Raw genomic sequence first — 17,109 nt, 5'->3', positions numbered from 1 at the left:
TGCTGGGAACTGAACCTGGGATCTTCTGCTTACCAAGCAGATGCTCTACCACTGAGCCACCATCCCTCCCCTAAAAAAAAAAAAATTAAAAAGCCTGTATTGGTTATACTGCAATAGTTGCTATTGGTTAAAAATATTTGTAACAAAAGATAGTAGACACTGTTTCTGGTTTTGAAAATAAAAGAAATAGAAAGTAAAAATAAAAGAGTCAAGGAAGTAAATTAGTTATACATGTAGGAGCTGGTGCCCCCCCAAAATGAGTTTAAAGTTACCCACTCTGAGTTAGGCAATTCCTGGAGATTCGGGGGCTAGACCTTTGGGAGACCAATGTTTTTATGTCTTTGTATTATTATTATTGAAATTTATGAATCGCCTCATCCCTGCCTACCTTAGGGACCTGCCTACCTTAGGGACCGTCTCTTCCCATATGTTCCCCAGAGTACTGCGATCTGGCTCCCAAAATCTGCTCGTAATCCCCAGGCCTAAGGAGGCCCGGTTGAAGTCAACCAGGGACAGGGCCTTCTCAATAACAGCCCCTTGCTGGTGGAACCAGTTACCGGAAGAGGTCAGGGCCCTGCGGGATATTGGACAATTCCGCAGGGCCTGTAAGACAGTCCTCTTCCAGTTGGCCTATAACCGACCGGCACCAAACCACTAAAGTACCAGAAACTGAAGGAAGTGTATGGATTGCATGTTGTTGGACGAATGCACTGTTTTTAATGTTTTTTAATGTTTTAATTTTTCAACTATGTTAATTGTTATTATATTTAAATTGAACTTTATGTTAGAATCTTTGTATTGTGAGCTGCCCTGAGCCTGCCTTGGTGGGATAGGGCGGGATATAAATCAAATAAATAAATAAATCCCAGCCAATGCCGGGCTCCAGGCGATGTACAACAAAGGTACACATAAAATCAATAAAACCAGTAATTTAAAACAGTTGCAACCCAATGAACCTACTTTATAGTCTGCTGAAATTCTGCTTTCCAGGCATTGGGAACCGTTCTCCCCTTAAGTAGAGGGTGGAGAAGGGGGTGCCAGCCTGGCAGCCGTCACTGTCCTCAAACAAAAGCCTGGCGGGACATCTCTGCTTTGCAGGCCCTGCGGAATTGTAAAAGATCCCACAGGGCCCTGGTGTCTTCCGGCAGAGAGTCCCACCAGGTTGGGGCCAGGGCTGAAAAGGTCCTGGCCCTCGTTGAGGACAGCTGGGCCTCTTTAGGGCCAGGGATCACCAGTAGATTTCGAGCAGTAGAGCGTAGTGCTCTTCCAGGGACATAGTGGAGGAGGTGGTCCCGTATGTATTTTAGCTCCGCTTTTAATTGCTTTAATCATGTGTGTTTTGGGGGGGGGTGTGGTTTTATTGTGTATTTTAATTAGTTAGCTGCCTTGTTGGTTGCCACTGTGAGGGCAGAAAGGTGGGATATAAATTTTGTTTAATTTAAAAAAAAATACTTTGCTAGACCTCTGGCTGAGGGGGGAAAAGATTTGGACTACAAACACTGAAAAGATAGACATAAAAATCTGAACTGTGTTCTTCGTTCTACTCTCAAAGTGAAGTGCAGGGCTTTTTTTCTGGGGGAACGTGGCAGAACGGAGTTCTGGAACCTCTTCACGGAAACGAAATTCTCAAAAAAAAAATGTCCAAAAGTTCATGAGGGGCACCCGTGTGTCTCTCCTTCATTTCCCTCTTCAGAATTCCAGCACCTCTTTTCCCAGGAAAAAAGCCTTGGTGAAGTGCGGTTATAAATGATTCATACACAAGAAAATAATGCCTACAGAAGACACGTAATGTGAAATTATAACGTTCATTGAAAAGAATCTCATCCTTTACTTACTTTCCCTTGTTAAACACTGAAAAACTGACATTATGGGATCCTGTGGAAAGAGAAAACACACATGTAGTGCTGGACTTTGGTAGGCTTCCCAAACCCCCCCACCCTGCCGGGGGACCCCAGAATTAGCAGCCTCCTTCCCCGCTCTCCAAAAATCCGGAAGCGGGGGGTGGGGGTTCCTCTTGGGATGGGGTGTCTGTGTTATTTTGAAGAAGTTGGCAGCAACTCGTGAGTAGAGAGGCCAATCCCCCTTCAGAGTCGCCAGAAATGGGGGGGGGGGGGAGGAGTCTGCTGAGCACTTCATTATTCCCTATGTGGAGATCGATTCTCATAGGGTACAATGGGAAATTGAGATGGAGGTTTCGGGGGCTCTGGGGGCGCTGTTTTTTGAGGTAGAGACACCAAATTTTCAGTATAATATCTAGTGACTCTCCCCAAAGTATCCACCAAGTTTCAAAACGATTGGACCATGGGGTCTAATTCTATGAGCCCCAAAAGAAGGTGCCCCTATCCTTCATTATTTCCTGTGGAAGGGAAGACATTTAAAAAGGTGTGCGGTCCCTTTAAATGTGATGGCCAGAACTCCCTTGGAGTTCAATTATGCTTGTCACACCCTTGTTCCTGGCTCTGCCCCGATGTCTCCTGGCTCCAGCCCCAAAGTCTCCTGGCTGCACCCTCCCAAAGTCCCCAGATATTTCTTGAATTGGACTTGGCAACCTTAGACTTTGGATTTGTTCTTATATAAAATTCACTAATGTTGCCCCTCCCCATTCTAGCCCTCCCCCCCCTTCCTGGAGCTGGTAAGTGCTTAAGTGCTGCGCAACTTAAAAGGCATACTGTTAAACAGAACTCCTGACTGAAATGCTGAAGTAGCACTATTATCCCAGCACCTTACTCACTAACATTTTGTGATAGGGTTGTCAAGTCCCTCCACCATTATGGCGGGGGATCTGTTCCACCCAGAAGTGATGTCATCACACTGCGGATGTAATGCAAGGGATACTCTAAGACTCACAATAAAACTCCATGGTGCCATAGAGTTTTAACGGGAGTCCTAAAGCATTGCACAGAAACCCTCTGGGGTTTGTGGTAAAATTCTATAGTACCATAAAGTTTTAGCATGAGTTCTAGAGCATCCCTGGCATGACATCCCTGGCATGATGATGTCATTTCTGGGTGATGTCATCGTGCCAGGGATGGCACACACCAATGGGGCCCTCCAGTGTGGGGTATCTCCCTCCTCCAGCAAGAGCTTGGTAGCCCTGTTTTGTGGTCAGCTTTGTCTCCTACAACAGCCGTTTTCTGACTGGCTCCATGTCGACAGCAGCCATTTTGTGACTGGTTCCACCTCCGATGGAAGTCATTTTGTGGCTGGCTCCACCTCCAATGGCAGCCATTTTGTGACTGGCTCCACCTCCATCAACAGCCATTTTGTGATCGTGCTCAGAATTCCAAAGAATTCTTGTCAGAATTCCAAAGAATTCTTGTCAGAATTCCAAAGGTGCCTGCTAGTTCAAAAAGGTTGGGGATGGCAGGCTAAGGAGTCATGGTTCAAACGAGCTTTGGATTGGGGGCTTCATGTCTACTATTTAAAGCTTATGTGGAGCAAGGGCTAAAATTGGGAGCCAGAAACAAAGCCAATGGCAGCAACAACAAAGAGGAAAAGGAAGGAAATTTGTAATTCGCTCAGTCTTCACTGCTTCCTCTTACAAACAGAACAGTCCAACACCAACTGGTGTTGCCTTTTATGTTACAGAACTAAGAGTAGAACCACCTTTATTTTCCATTTTCCACTAACCAATATAGTTGCCTTCCACTCGGCAGCCAACCGTTCCCATGCCGTGATTGCTTTGAATGGAGTATCTGCAAAGAAACAACAGAAAATGCAAAAAAAGACTCTGGCTGCTCACAGAAGGGCCGTTTAAGTCGACCCAGGGACGCCTCAGAAACCGACTAGAAAAAACCATCCAAATGAGGACATCTGCCACCCACTCCGTACTCAGCCCGTCCTCCAGCATCCTCAAAGCAGTTCAAAAAGCTACCATTTTCAAAATGGTAGCTAATTTCTGAGCTGCACGCCAGTCACCTCACTAGCAGCTGGACTCGGAAGAGTGCAAACAAGGCGCCTTGGCAGTGTGAACCCGCCAAGCCCCCCTCCCAAGCCGCTTCTGGCTTTTCTGTTTTAAAAAATATTGTTTTCAAGTGCATAGGCACATGGGCGCATGAGTGCACATGCTCATAACCAATAAATGAATGGGGGGAAAGAAACCCAAGTCAAGCTACAGGGATGGTGTGCAACAGCCGTCTGATCGCACCAAGTCGCCCTGCGAGCAGGATACAGGCACTTTGCGGGGGAGCATGTGGACGGGCTTTGGCCACTCCATTTTGAGCCGGCCTGATTTGGGACGCCTCCAATTCGCCCCAAACTGCCAGCTCTTGATTCAACAGGAAGGTTAGCAGGCACAAGAGAAACAAAAAGAAAGAAGTGTATCAGAACACACTCAACTCCTAAAGGTCAGATTATTCCTGGGTCAAAGTTTCATACATTATCATGATCTCAAATGGCTCCCAGAAAGAATCAGCTCCCGGTGGAGATCTGGGCCTTCCCGGATTTGTTACCATTCCGGAGGGCCTGTAAGACGGAGCTGTTCCGCCGGGTTTACGGCTGAGGCAACGGACATCCTTATCATCTAAACCAGCCCCCCCTGCACTGATTGGTTAAAACGGATATAGCTGAGATTTTTGAACATCTTGTTTGGGACAAGTATGCCTAATTGATCTGTCCACACTATCCATGCTGCCTTAATTAATGTGAGGTGTGGCTTAATTGTTTAATTTTTAACTGTTTTAATTGTTTTAAACGGTTTTTGATTGTTTTATTACGTTAGAAGCCACTATGGGAAAGGGCGACCTATAAATCTGAAGAAAAAAAGAAAGAAAGAAAGAAAGAAAGAAAGAAAGAAAGAAAGAAAGAAAGAAAGAAAGAAAGAAAGGAAGGAAGGAAGGAAGGAAGGAAGGAAGGAAGGAAGGAAGGAAGGAAGGAAGGAAGGAAGGAAGGAAGGAAAGAAAGAAAGAAAGAAAGAAAGAAAGAAAGAAAGAAAAGAAAGAAAGAAAGAAAGAAAGAAAGAAAGAAAGAAAGAAAGAAAGAAAGAAAGAAAGAAAGAAAGAAAGAAAGAAAGAAAGAAAGAAAGAGAGAGAGAGAGAGAGAGAAGGGTATTCCGCACCCTTAAAATCAGGGCCCAAATGTGTACTGCAATGTTGAAAAGCTCTGGTAGGGAAGTTTATTGAACAGAGGATGCATGAGATGAAATGCTTTGCAAATATATAAAAAAATAGGTGGTGAAAAAGCTGACAAGAACACAAAAAGAGCCCTGCTGGATCAGACCAGTGAGGGTCCATCTAGTCCAGCCTCCTGTCTCACACAGTGGCCAACCAGTTCCTCTGGAGGCCCAACAACAGGGCAGAGAGGCCGAGGCCTTCATGAGAACATCAGAAGAGCCCTGCTGGGCCAGACCAGTGGTCCCTCTAGTCCAGCCTCCTGTCTCACACAGGGGCCAACCAGTTCCTCTGGAGGGTCAACAACAGGGCATGGAGGCTGAGGCCTTCATAAGAATATCAGAAGAGCCCTGCTGGATCAGACCAGTGGTCCCTCTAGTCCAGCCTCCTGTCTCACACAGGGGCCAACCAGTTCCTCTGGAGGGTCAACAACAGGGCATGGAGGCTGAGGCCTTCATAAGAATATCAGAAGAGCCCTGCTGGATCAGACCAGTGGTCTACCTAGTCCAGCATCCTGTCTCAAACAGTGGCCAACCAGTTCCTCTGGAGGCCAAACAAACACTTCATAGAGGTCAAGGCTTTCTCCTGGCACTGCCTCCTGGCACAGGGATTCAGAGACCGACTGCCTCTGGAAGTGGAGGTTCCCTTTAGTCACCGTGGTCAGTAGCCACTGATAGACCTCTCTTCCATGAATCTCTCTAATCCCCTTTTCAAAGCTCAAAGTGGCATGAAAAGGACAGAAAGGTATAACCAGGGGTCATTTTGTAGAAAAATAGGTGGCAGAAACCCTTTTTTGTAACAGGAACTCCTTTGCATATCAGGCCACTCCCCCTGATGTAGCCAATCCTCCTGGAGCTTACAGGGCTCTTCTTACCGGGCTTACGGTAAGCTCTTGGAGTATTGGCTACATCAGGGGGTGTGTGGCCTAATATGCAAAGGAACTCCTGCTAAAATTCCACCCCTGTAGCCAATCCTCCAAGAGCTTACAGGGCTCTTCGTACAGGGCCTACTGGAAGCTCCAGGAGGACTGGCTACATCAGGGGGTGTCAGGGGGTGTGTGGCCTGATATGCAAAGGAACTCCTGCTAAAATTCCACCCCTGTAGCCAATCCTCCAAGAGCTTACAGGGCTCTTCTTACAGGGCCTACGGTAAGCTCTTGGAGGATTGGCTACATCAGGGGGTGTGTGGCCTAATATGCAAAGGAACTCCTGCTAAAATTCCACCCCTGTAGCCAATCCTCCAAGAGCTTACAGGGCTCTTCTTACAGGGCCTCCTGTAAGCTCTTGGAGGACTGGCTACATCAGGGGTGTGTGGCCTAATATGCAAAGGAACTCCTGCTAAAATTCCACCCCTGTAGCCAATCCTCCAAGAGCTTACAGGGCTCTTCTTACAGGGCCTCCTGTAAGCTCTTGGAGGATTGGCTACATCAGGGGTGTGTGGCCTAATATGCAAAGAAGTCCCTGCTACAAAAAAAGCCTTGATAAAATTACTACCATGACTGTAAAGCCACAGAACTGTACCTCCTTTATACCAGCTTCAAAAGATTCTGCACCTGCACACTCACCATCCTGGTGAACCCTCAATGAAATGCAGCTCAGAACGGACAACGAGGAAGGACTTACACGCTGCGCCTCTGTCTGTCTGCGAGTGAGCAAAGGGTAATCCATCCATCTGCTTTGAGGATCACAGGCCTAGGGTGTGTTGGGGGGGGGAGGGAGGAAAATGGATTAAAGAAAGGAGGAACAATATGGACCAGTGATTCCCAAAATAGTGCCTGCAACTGCCGCATTGTCCACCAACATTTCCTGGTTACCAGAGTTTCCATCCTCCAGTAGGGTTGCCAGTTTCCAATAGCTGGTGAAAAAGTCTTAAAGACCACTTAAGAATGTAAGAGAAGCCATGTTGGATCAGGCCAATCCAGTCCAACACTCTGGGCGATTTCCCACACAGCTTACCGAGAAGCAAAGTCCCTCCTCACCGCGCAGCGTCTGCTCGGATTTCCACCAACTGCTCCGCAGATTCAGGAAGTGCTGGACCTTTTGCATCTCAAATGAAATTGCTAAAACCCTAGTTTATGTTAGCAACGCAAAAGGTCCGGCACTTCCTGAATCCGCGGAGCAGTTGGTGGGAAATCCGAGCAGACGCTGCGCGGTGAGGAGGGACTTCGCTCCTCGGTAAGCTGTGTGGGAAATCGCCCTTAGTGTCACACAGTAGCAGAAAAAAACCCCCAAGTGCCATCAGGAGGTTCACAAGTGGGGCTAGAAGCCTTCCACTTTGCCCCCCCCGGCACCAAGAATTCTGAGCATCCCTGCCCCAGACAGAGTTCAAACAATGAAATGTGGCTAATAGTCACTGATGGCCCTCTGCTCCATATGCTTATCCAATCCCCTCTTGAAGCTGGCTATGATTGTAGCCGCCACCACCTCCTGTGGCAGTGAGTTCCACATATTAATCACCCTTGGGTGAAGAACGACTTCCTTTTATCCATTCTAACCCAACTGCTCAGCAATTTCATTGAATGCCCACGAGTTCTTGTATTGTGAGAAAGGGAGAAAAGTACTTCTTTCTCTACTTTCTCCATCCCATGCATAATCTTGTAAACCTCTCTCATGTCACCCCGCAGTCGACGTTTCTCCAAGCTAAAGAGCCCCAAGCGTTTTAACCTTTCTTCATAGGGAAAGTGTTCCAACCCATTAAGCATTCTAGTTGCCCTTTTCTGGACTTTTTCCAATGCTATAATATCCTTTTTGAGGTGTGGCGACCAGAATTGTACACAGTGTTCCAAATGAGACCACAATCCTTTTCACATCAAATTCTATTATATTCATTGAACACATCAAAAGAGCATATTATGATTCTCATATATTACATGCATCATTCATATCATTGCATTTGAAACATAAACTCTTATCAAAGTTCTTCAAGTTACAGTCGCATGCATTTGCACTTAGTGTATCCTGCAGTCCTCCACACTCTGAATATCCAGCACAAAATCCACTTGCCAACTTTTCTTCTCTAGTGGGTGATGTTGTCCAGAACTTTTATACTTAATATTTTTTAGAAAATTGTATATCCTTATAATTATTATCAGACTTATTATAGCACAGATTTTATTCTTTGTGTTGTAGCTTTTAAATTTCTGTACTTTATTTGGTCTGTGACCGTAAATACAATGTCTTTCTGTCTGCCTGGGTGGTGGTATCAGGTAGCACCAGCTAGGGTTGCCAATCCCCAGGTGGGGGCAGGGGATCCCCCGGTTTGGAGGCCCTCCCCCCGCTTCAGGGTCATCAGGAAGCGGGGGGAGGGGAGGTAAATGTCTGCTGGGAACTCTGTTATTCCCTATGGAGATTTATTCCCATAGAAAATCATGGAGAATTGATCCGCGGGTATCTGGGGCTCGGGGGGGGGGCTGTTTTTTGGGGTAGAGGCACCAAATTTTCAGTATAGTATCTAGTGCCTCTCCCCAAAATACCCCCCAAGTAAAGATTGGACCAGGGGGTCCAATTCTAAGAGCCTCAAAAAAGGTGCCCCTATCCTTATTATCTCCTATGGAAGGAAGGCATTGAAAAGGTGTGCTGTCCCTTTAAATGTGATTACCAGAACTCCCTTTGGAGTTCAATTATGCTTGTCACAGCCTTGATCTTGGCTCCACCCCTAATGTCTCCTGGCTCCACCCCCAAAGTCTCCTGGCTCCACCCCCAAAGTCCCCAGATATTTCTTGAATTGGACTTGGCAACCCTAGCACCAGCAGACTGTAAAATAGCTTTATTTCTTTCAAAAAAAAATGGGGGACAACATGAAGCCTAGGTTGACTTCATGCTTCTGTAATCCTTCTCGGCCGCAACTAAGATTGGAACAGTGTTTTTAACATGTCTTACTCTGGCTTTGCCTAGCTGTCAGTCACTTATCATAGCACTGTAGATACCGAGTTCGTTACAAGGGTACTGGTTATCGCCTTTAAAGCCCTATATGGCCGAGGACCTGCCTACCTTAGGGACCGCCTCTCCCCATATGTTCCCCAGAGAGAACTGCGTTCCAGCTCATAAAATCTTTTGGAAATCCCTGGGCCCAAGGAGGCCAAATTAAAAACAACCAGGGAGCAGGCCTTCTCTATAAAGGCACCCCAATGATGGAATCAGCTACCAGAAGAGGCGCAGGCCCTACGGGATCTTAATAAGTTCCATAGGGCTTGCAAAACCGCCCTCTTCCAACTAGCCTTTTAATATGAACCTGGAATTAACATCAAGCCATCTTGTATAACTGCGACTGTAGCACTATTATACTGTTTTTAGATTAATGATTTTAATGTTAACTTATATTGTATAATTTATATTGCTCTGTTTATTGATTGTATTACTTTGTTTTATTGTTATACCATGATATTTTATATCCTGCTTTGTAAGCCGCCCTGAGCCTGCTTCGGCAGGGAGGGCGGGGTATAAATAAAAACTTATTATTATTATTATTAGAGAGAAGACCCTGTGCATTTGGCTTGTTGTCCTAGCTTGGTCGCAAAATGTCTACACTTAGGGGTGTCAAAACATGTGGCCCAGGGGCCAGATGAGGCCCCCAGAAGGCTCCTATCAAAAGTGTTTCTGGCTCAACATTAGGAAGAACTTCCTGGCCGTCAGAGCAGTTCCTCAGTGGAACAGGCTTCCTTGGGAGGTGGTGGGCTCTCCTTCCTTGGAGGTTTTAGATGACCATCTGACTATGAACCTATGAAGGGGAGGGAGGCTGGCTCAGTGGCAGAGCATCTGCTTGGGAAGCAGAAGGTCCCAGGTTCAATCCCTGGCATCTCCATTAAAACAGGGTCCAGGCAAATAGGCGTGATAAACCTCAGCTTGAGACCCTGGAGAGCCGCTGCCAGTCTGAGTAGACAATACTGACTTTGATGGACTGAGGGTCTGATTCAGTATAAGGCAGCTTCATATGTTCATATAAATAAATGTTCATATGTTTATATGTTCATGATTAGGATTGCCAAGTCCAATTCAAGAAATATCTGGGGACTTTGGGGGTGGAGCCAGGAGACTTTGGGGCTGGAGCCAGGAGACATTGGGGGGCGGAAGGAGGAAAGAGGGTGTGACAAGCATAACTGAACTCCAAGGGAATTCTGGCCATCCATTTAAAAGGTACAGCACACCTTTTTAAATGTCTTCCTTCCATAGGAAATAATGAAGGATAGGGGCACCTTCTTTTGGGCTCATAAAATTGGACCCCCTAGTCCAATCATTTTGAAACTTGGGGGGGGGGGGTACTTTGGAGAGAAGCACTAGATGCTATACTGAAAATCTGGTGCCTCTACCTCAAAAAAACAGCTCCCCCAGAGCCCCCGAAACCTCCAGATCAATTTCTCATTATACCCTCTGAGAATCGATCTCCACATAGGGAATAATGAAGTGCTCAGCAGACGTTTCCCCCCCCACCCACCCTGTTTCTGGCAACTTTGAAGTGAGGGATTGGCCTCTCTACTCACGAGTTGCTGCCAACTTCTTCAAAGTAACACAGACACACCATCCCAAGAGGAAGCCTTTCAATCGGAGACTGAAGCCTCCAAAGGCACATGGTCCTCTGGGGGCGGGGCTTCCCCCTGCTGGCCAGCTGACTGGGGGCGGAAAGGAGCCTGGCAAAGCGGAAGAACCCCCGCTGGAACCTGGGGACTGGCAAGCCTACATCTGACAGCAATGAAGATCCTGGGAATTTAGGGGGAGGTATTTGTGCATTTCCTGCATTGTGCAGGGGATTGGACTAGATGACCCTGGAGGTCCCTTCCAACTCTGATTCTATGATTCTACCAGCTTCTTACTGGTAGTGCGAGATTTCCCCCCCCCCCCCCCCACACACACACACACATTCTGTTGCCCTCTACCAATTGAAACTCCAGTGGGAGAAGAAAAGCTGGTAACTGGATTTTGTGCTGTAATACAGCTACTTTACAGTCTGCTAGTGGTACCTTTAAACTTGCCTTTAAAAGCGGCTCGGACCTTCGCGTCCTGAGCCGCCTTCAAATTGGTGCGTTGAGGGATCACCCACGAAGGTAGACTTTACTCTGGGGCCCAGGGAGGGTCCCAGAAGGCAGGGGAATCGGAGCGGTCAATCAGGAATGCCAGCGGAGGCGGCTGCTTCCCGATCCCATTCTTCCCAAGCCTCAGTGTCTCAATCGCCATTTTTAAATGGCCAAAAGTCAGCCACCGGCTCATCTCTTCTTCCTTCAACACTCTGCATTCTGGATCTTCAATCAACTCAAAGGCAAATGGTATGGATTCTTCTACCATTGTAAATTCTGATTATTCTACTTCTTTTGGATATGTGTCAGAGAGGCAGGAATAAAGAAGCTGGAGACTGCAAGTGAGGCAATAGACTGAGAAAGGCGGGGGGAACTCTCCCCCTTTCTCTTTCAAGGCTTGTAAAAGTTTTTGCCTACTTTGAACACTGAAATTACCTGCAGGAGACTGCACTAATTTGTATTATATACTGGACTTGGTGCCTAAACTTAATTGACTTACTGTATTTGGTGGAAGGAAGAAGAAGCTTTGGAGGAAGTTTCCTATTGATAAGTGTCTATGGATGCTAAGAGGTTTGGCTGGAGGATTTTTTTTTTTTGTAACAGAAGCTGAAGTTTTGAAGTGCTAACTGTGCCTACAAATTGGTGGCTATCTGATGTTATACTTTAGCTTTTTGGGTTCTAAGAAGATTTTTTTATTTTTATTGCTATCTGTGGATGTTAAGGATTTAATTTTTTATATATAGATCTTAGAGTTGCTCTCTATTTTTTTGATTTTCTTTTTTTTTTCGGCCCTTGGTTTATTTGTGATTGGATTATTTTTACCTGTGGATTATTTTTTTATCTGTGGATTTTTTTTCTCTCTCATTATACTGGTTGGATTACCTTTGGGGTTTTTTTTCCTCTCTTTTTGGCTCGTCTGGATTTTTTTTTTTTCTTGCTTGCTTGTTGGGATTATTGTTTTTCAATTTGGATTATTGTTTTGTAACCAATTTTTGGGATTATAAATAGGGTATTCAGCCCTGGATTACAAAATTATACTTGCCTATCGTGGTGCTTAGAAGATATTTGAAAATCGAGGTGGAGAGTTGGCTTGTCTTTGAGCTAATGTCGATGGAAATTATTGGACAGTGAACTGTGGTCTGCTGTTTTGTCTACTGAATATCTACTGTGCTGAACGTTGTGTTTGTTATTAGTTTCAGTGCTGTTTTGACTAACACAAATTGTTGATAGAAGCTAGCAGCCTGATTTCTTTTTTAGAACTATTTGGCAACAAGAGAACTATTTGGAGAAGATCATTCTTTTGCTAAAAACAGAACATAGAACTTTAAAACAAACAGTCAAGAGACTTTTTTTGAACTGCTGACTCTGAGTGTGCTTATATTAATAATAATGGATAGTAAAGCAGGGGCCATTCCCAAGGAACCGCCCCCCCAAAAAAAAGAAATCAAAGAAGGGAAACCATCCTATTCACCTGGTGGCCAACTGGGCCCAGGGAAATTTACACCTATGCAAGGTGACATGAAAGAATGGCAAACTACTTTAATGACTACCATAACACGGATGGCAAGTGAAATAGACAATATAGATGAACAGATGAGAGAGATCAAACAAGAACTTAAGGGAAATAGTAGACAGACAGCAGAGACCAACAATGCCTTAAAAGCCTTAGAGGGTCAGGTAACAGAGAATATTCAAAAAGTGGAACATTTGGGAAAAGAACAGACCCTACAAGATTCTAGACTCCTACTGATGGAAGTAGACAAAGCGGCTTACATGTTGAGGTTTCAAAACATACCAGAAGAGAAAAATGAAGATTTACAGAAAATATTAAGTGAAGCCTTGGCTGAAATTTTACAGGTGACTCCTCAGAGGTTGGAGGATGAGTTTGACCAAGTCAGAAGGGCGCCATCGAGCTACACAAGACGAAACAAACTACCTAGTGAAGTTCATTTGAGGCTGGCAAGAAAAAAGATTAAAGATGACATCCTGAAACAAGCAAGAGACAGACCCATGGTGATAGCTGGAAATATGGTGAAAATTTTAAGAGAGGTCCCTTGGCCAGTGAGACAAAAAAGGAAAGAATACCAAGCATTAACAGAGTTTCTGAGAGGAAGAGAGATATCCTACATGTGGCTAATACCAGAAGGCCTTCTTTTTACATACCAGGAGAACAGATATAGGATCAACTTCACTTTTAAAGCCCAGATTTTTTGGGAAAATATAAAGAAGAAAGAAAGCAACGAAAAGGATGAGGAAGTGGAGCAAGAAGAAGGTTCTGGTGACGAAGATCCAAACCAAACACGGAGATATCATACAAGACTACAATTCAAAAAAAGATAAGAAATAGTGATAAACAAAACCCATAATGGCCTCAATTGTTTCAATTAATGTAAATGGACTTAATTCTCCTGCTAAAAGGAGAAAGACATTTAGATATTCCGCAAAAATGGAAATGGACATAACTTGCTTACAGGAAACTCATATCTTAACTAAAGATCAAAATTTTTTGAAGAACAAAAAAACTTGGCAATTTATTTACAGCTACAGACTTATACAAAAAGAAAAGGGGAGTGACAATTTATATGAAAGACAAATTTAACCCACAACTGCAATTTGCTTCTGAAGATGGTGGAATTTCACTAGTGGAAATCCCGGTGGACAATAAGAAAATCCTGCTTGCAAACATCTATGCTCCAAATGACCATCAAGAGAAATTTTTTCAAGATTTGCGTCTTAAATTATCAAACCTGGAGTATGTGGAATATTGTCTAATAGGAGATTTCAATGCGGTGTCTGACAGACAGTTGGATAAGAAAACACATAAACAGATTAAAACTAAAAGTCCTCAGCTTCCGATAAACTTCTGGAGATTAGCGAAAGAAATGGAGTTGGTGGACGTTTGTAGAACAAGATACCCCAGTTCTAGAGATTTTACCTACTACTCTCCTAGTCACCAAACCTGGTCAAGAATTTATATGTGTTGGCTCTCTACAAGTTTGATTAAAGACTTAGTGGACACAGAGATTCAAACAAGAGTTATATCAGACCACAGCCCTGTAATGATAAAATTAAAAGGTGCACGGATAAGAAGACCGTGGAAGTTAAATACAGCAATTCTGAAAGACAAAGACTTTCTTAAAGAAACTAAACTAGAAATTGAATCTTTCTTTAAACAAAATACAACACAAGAAGTGAAGATGCAAATGGTTTGGGATACTGCAAAAGCTTTCTACAGGGGCCTTGCAATTAGATACTGCATTAAAAAGAAGAAAGAAAGAGCTGAAAGTTATCAAAATTTAATGTCACAAATGAGAGAAGCTGAGAAGAATCTTAAAAAGCATCCAACAAAGTATGAATTTCAAAAAAAAGGTGAGAGAAATGCAGCACAAAATGAATTTAATTCTTATGGAAGAGGTGGAGATTACATTAAGGTATGCTAAACAAAACTTTTTTGAGCATGCCAATAAGCCTGGAAGGTGGTTGGCCTATAGGACGAGAAAAGAGAAGGCTAAGAGAATAATTACAACATTGAGAGATGAGAACAATAAAGAGAAATCTCAAAAACAAGAAATACAACGAATTGTAGAACAATTTTATAAAAAAAAAAAACTATATGAAGACAAGCAAGTCGACAAAACAAACTTAGAAGAATATGTGAAACAAAATAACCTTAACAAATTTACAGAAGAACAACAAAAAGTTTTGAATGAACCTATAACGATAAGGGAGCTTGGAGAGGCATTAACTGCCCAAAAGAATGGCAAATCACCAGGACCAGATGGACTACCGGCAGAGTTCTATAAAGCCTATGAAGAATCTTTACTTCTGCCATTTAAACACCTCATTGAAAAGATACAGGAAGAAGGCCAAATTCCAAACTCATGCCAAAAAGCTACGATATCTTTGATTCCGAAAGAGGATAATGATTTGAAAGATATTAAAAATTATCGTCCAATTTCCCTTTTAAATGTGGATTAAGCTTACTTACCCATCAATAAAATCCACATTGAAATCATAAGTTTCATATTTTGAGGCCAGGAGACGACCATAGACTTCGATTACATTTCCTGTTGGGGGAAAACAGTGGGTGTCAATAAAGGATCGTTTTAAAAGCACAAAATGAGAATCTGTGAGGAAGAAGAGAGAAAGCTGGATTGCATTGCCTTAAAATCCTTTACTGCAACTTTGGGACTATTAAAGGAATTTATTTATATACTTGTAGTCCACCTTTCCCACAGAGACTCAAAACAGATTACACAACATATGTGAAAGCAATCAATAGAACAATACAGTTAGGCTCAGTTAAGTACCTTTATTGGCATGCATAAGAAAATACAACAATGAATACAGATGGAAATGCTTCTTCAACTTTAAAATACAATAAAAAGTCACCCTGTAAGAGATCTAATCTTATGCTCTCTGATCATCATAGCAAGTGAAAGATACTTGGCTACAAGCATGTGATATGAGGACAGACACCAGTCAGTTAATAGAAAGGAAATTAGCCTCTCTTCAGATAGTCCATGAAGATTAAATAAGAGGGGTCTAATTATGGAGTCCTGTAGATTTTCATGAAAATCACAGTGGAGCAGAATATGATCTAACAAGACTTTTTTTTTAGCAGGAACACAGTTCTGACTGGCTTGGCACCAGGGGGAGCGGCCTAATGTGCAAATGAGTTCCTGCTGAGATTTTTCTACAGAAAAAAACCCTGTGCAAAACAATGGTGCCCTCAGGGGGTGTGTGCCTAATATGCAAGTGAGTTCCTGCTGAGCTTTTTCTACAGAAAAAAAACCCTGTGCAAAACAATGGTGACCTCAGGGGGTGTGGCCTAATATGCAAGTGAGTTCCTGCTGAGCTTTTTCTACAGAAAAAACCCTGTGCAAACAATGGTGCCCTCAGGGGGTGTGGCCTAATACGCAAGTGAGTTCCTGCTGGGCTTTTTCTACAGAAAAAAACCTGTGCAAAACAATGGTGCCCTCAGGGGGGTGTGGCCTAATACGCAAGTGAGTTCCTGCTGAGCTTTTTCTACAGAAAAAACCCTGTGCAAAACAATGGTGACCTCAGGGGGTGTGGCCTAATATGCAAGTGAGTTCCTGCTGGGCTTTTTCTACAAAAAAAAAAAAGCCCTGCCTAGAACTACCTGCCAAAGTTTGACTCTGCAATTATGACATCAGGGAAAGAAAGAAAGAAAGAAAGAAAGAAAGAAAGAAAGAAAGAAAGAAAGAAAGAAAGAAAGAAAGAAAGAAAGAAAGAAAGAAAGAAAGAAAGAAAGAAAGAAAGAAAGAAAGAAAGAGAGAGAGGGAGGGAGGGAGGGAAGGAAGGAAGGAAGGAAGGAAGGAAGGAAGGAAGGAAGGAAGGAAGGAAGGAAGGAAGGAAGGAAGGAAGGAAGGAAGGAAGGAAGGAAGGAAGGAAGGAAGGAGTTATTATTTATTTATAAAAGGTTTATATCCCACCTTTCCTTGTGGTTATTTACGTGGTCACCTATTATCATTACCATATAATTCCTGCCATAATGAGCCCAATCAATATACACTATTCCTATAGAATTCAAAGATTCAATTCAGGAATACTCAGAACCTGGGTCTTTACTAATTAAATAATCATGACAACTGATCAAAAAAACAATGTGGTGGTCTGAAATTGGGTGCTGGGAACCATTTCTTCTCCTCCCACCAAAGGGCAATTGCCTGCAGTGAGATAGGCTGGAAATCGAACTGGCCGCTAGAGGGAGAAAAACATGCATGGAACAAAAAAAAAAAACTCTGCTGAGGAAACAAGGATTTAAAAAGGTAAAGATAGTCCCCTGTGCAAGCACCAGCCATTTCCGACTCTGGGGTGACGTTGCTTTCACAACGTTTTCACGGCACACTTTTTTACGGGGTGGTTTGCCATTGCCTTTCCCAGTCACCTACACTTTACCAGCATGTAAAATGGGAATGAAGAAAAGACCCAAGACAACACAATCTCTTTCAAAGATAACTAAATTATTAA

The 17,109-nt window shown here is 43.7% G+C and overlaps 1 long non-coding RNA gene across 1 annotated transcript; it reads right to left on the bottom strand.

Annotated features, from left to right (window-relative positions):
- Window positions 1–3,629: 3,629 nt before the first annotated feature.
- On the bottom strand, window positions 3,630–15,185 carry LOC132585670 (uncharacterized). The gene is made up of 3 exons (XR_009556332.1): window positions 15,104–15,185; window positions 6,731–6,799; window positions 3,630–3,695 (listed from the first exon to the last, which is right to left on the bottom strand). It is a non-coding gene; the product is annotated as an uncharacterized LOC132585670 (long non-coding RNA).
- Between the last annotated feature and the right edge of the window lie 1,924 nt (window positions 15,186–17,109).

This window comes from Heteronotia binoei, chromosome 1 (assembly GCF_032191835.1).
Source record: "Heteronotia binoei isolate CCM8104 ecotype False Entrance Well chromosome 1, APGP_CSIRO_Hbin_v1, whole genome shotgun sequence".
NCBI lineage: Eukaryota > Metazoa > Chordata > Lepidosauria > Squamata > Gekkonidae > Heteronotia > Heteronotia binoei.
The sequence above is the reverse complement of the archived record's forward strand: the minus strand, read 5'-3'. Positions and strand labels throughout refer to the sequence as shown.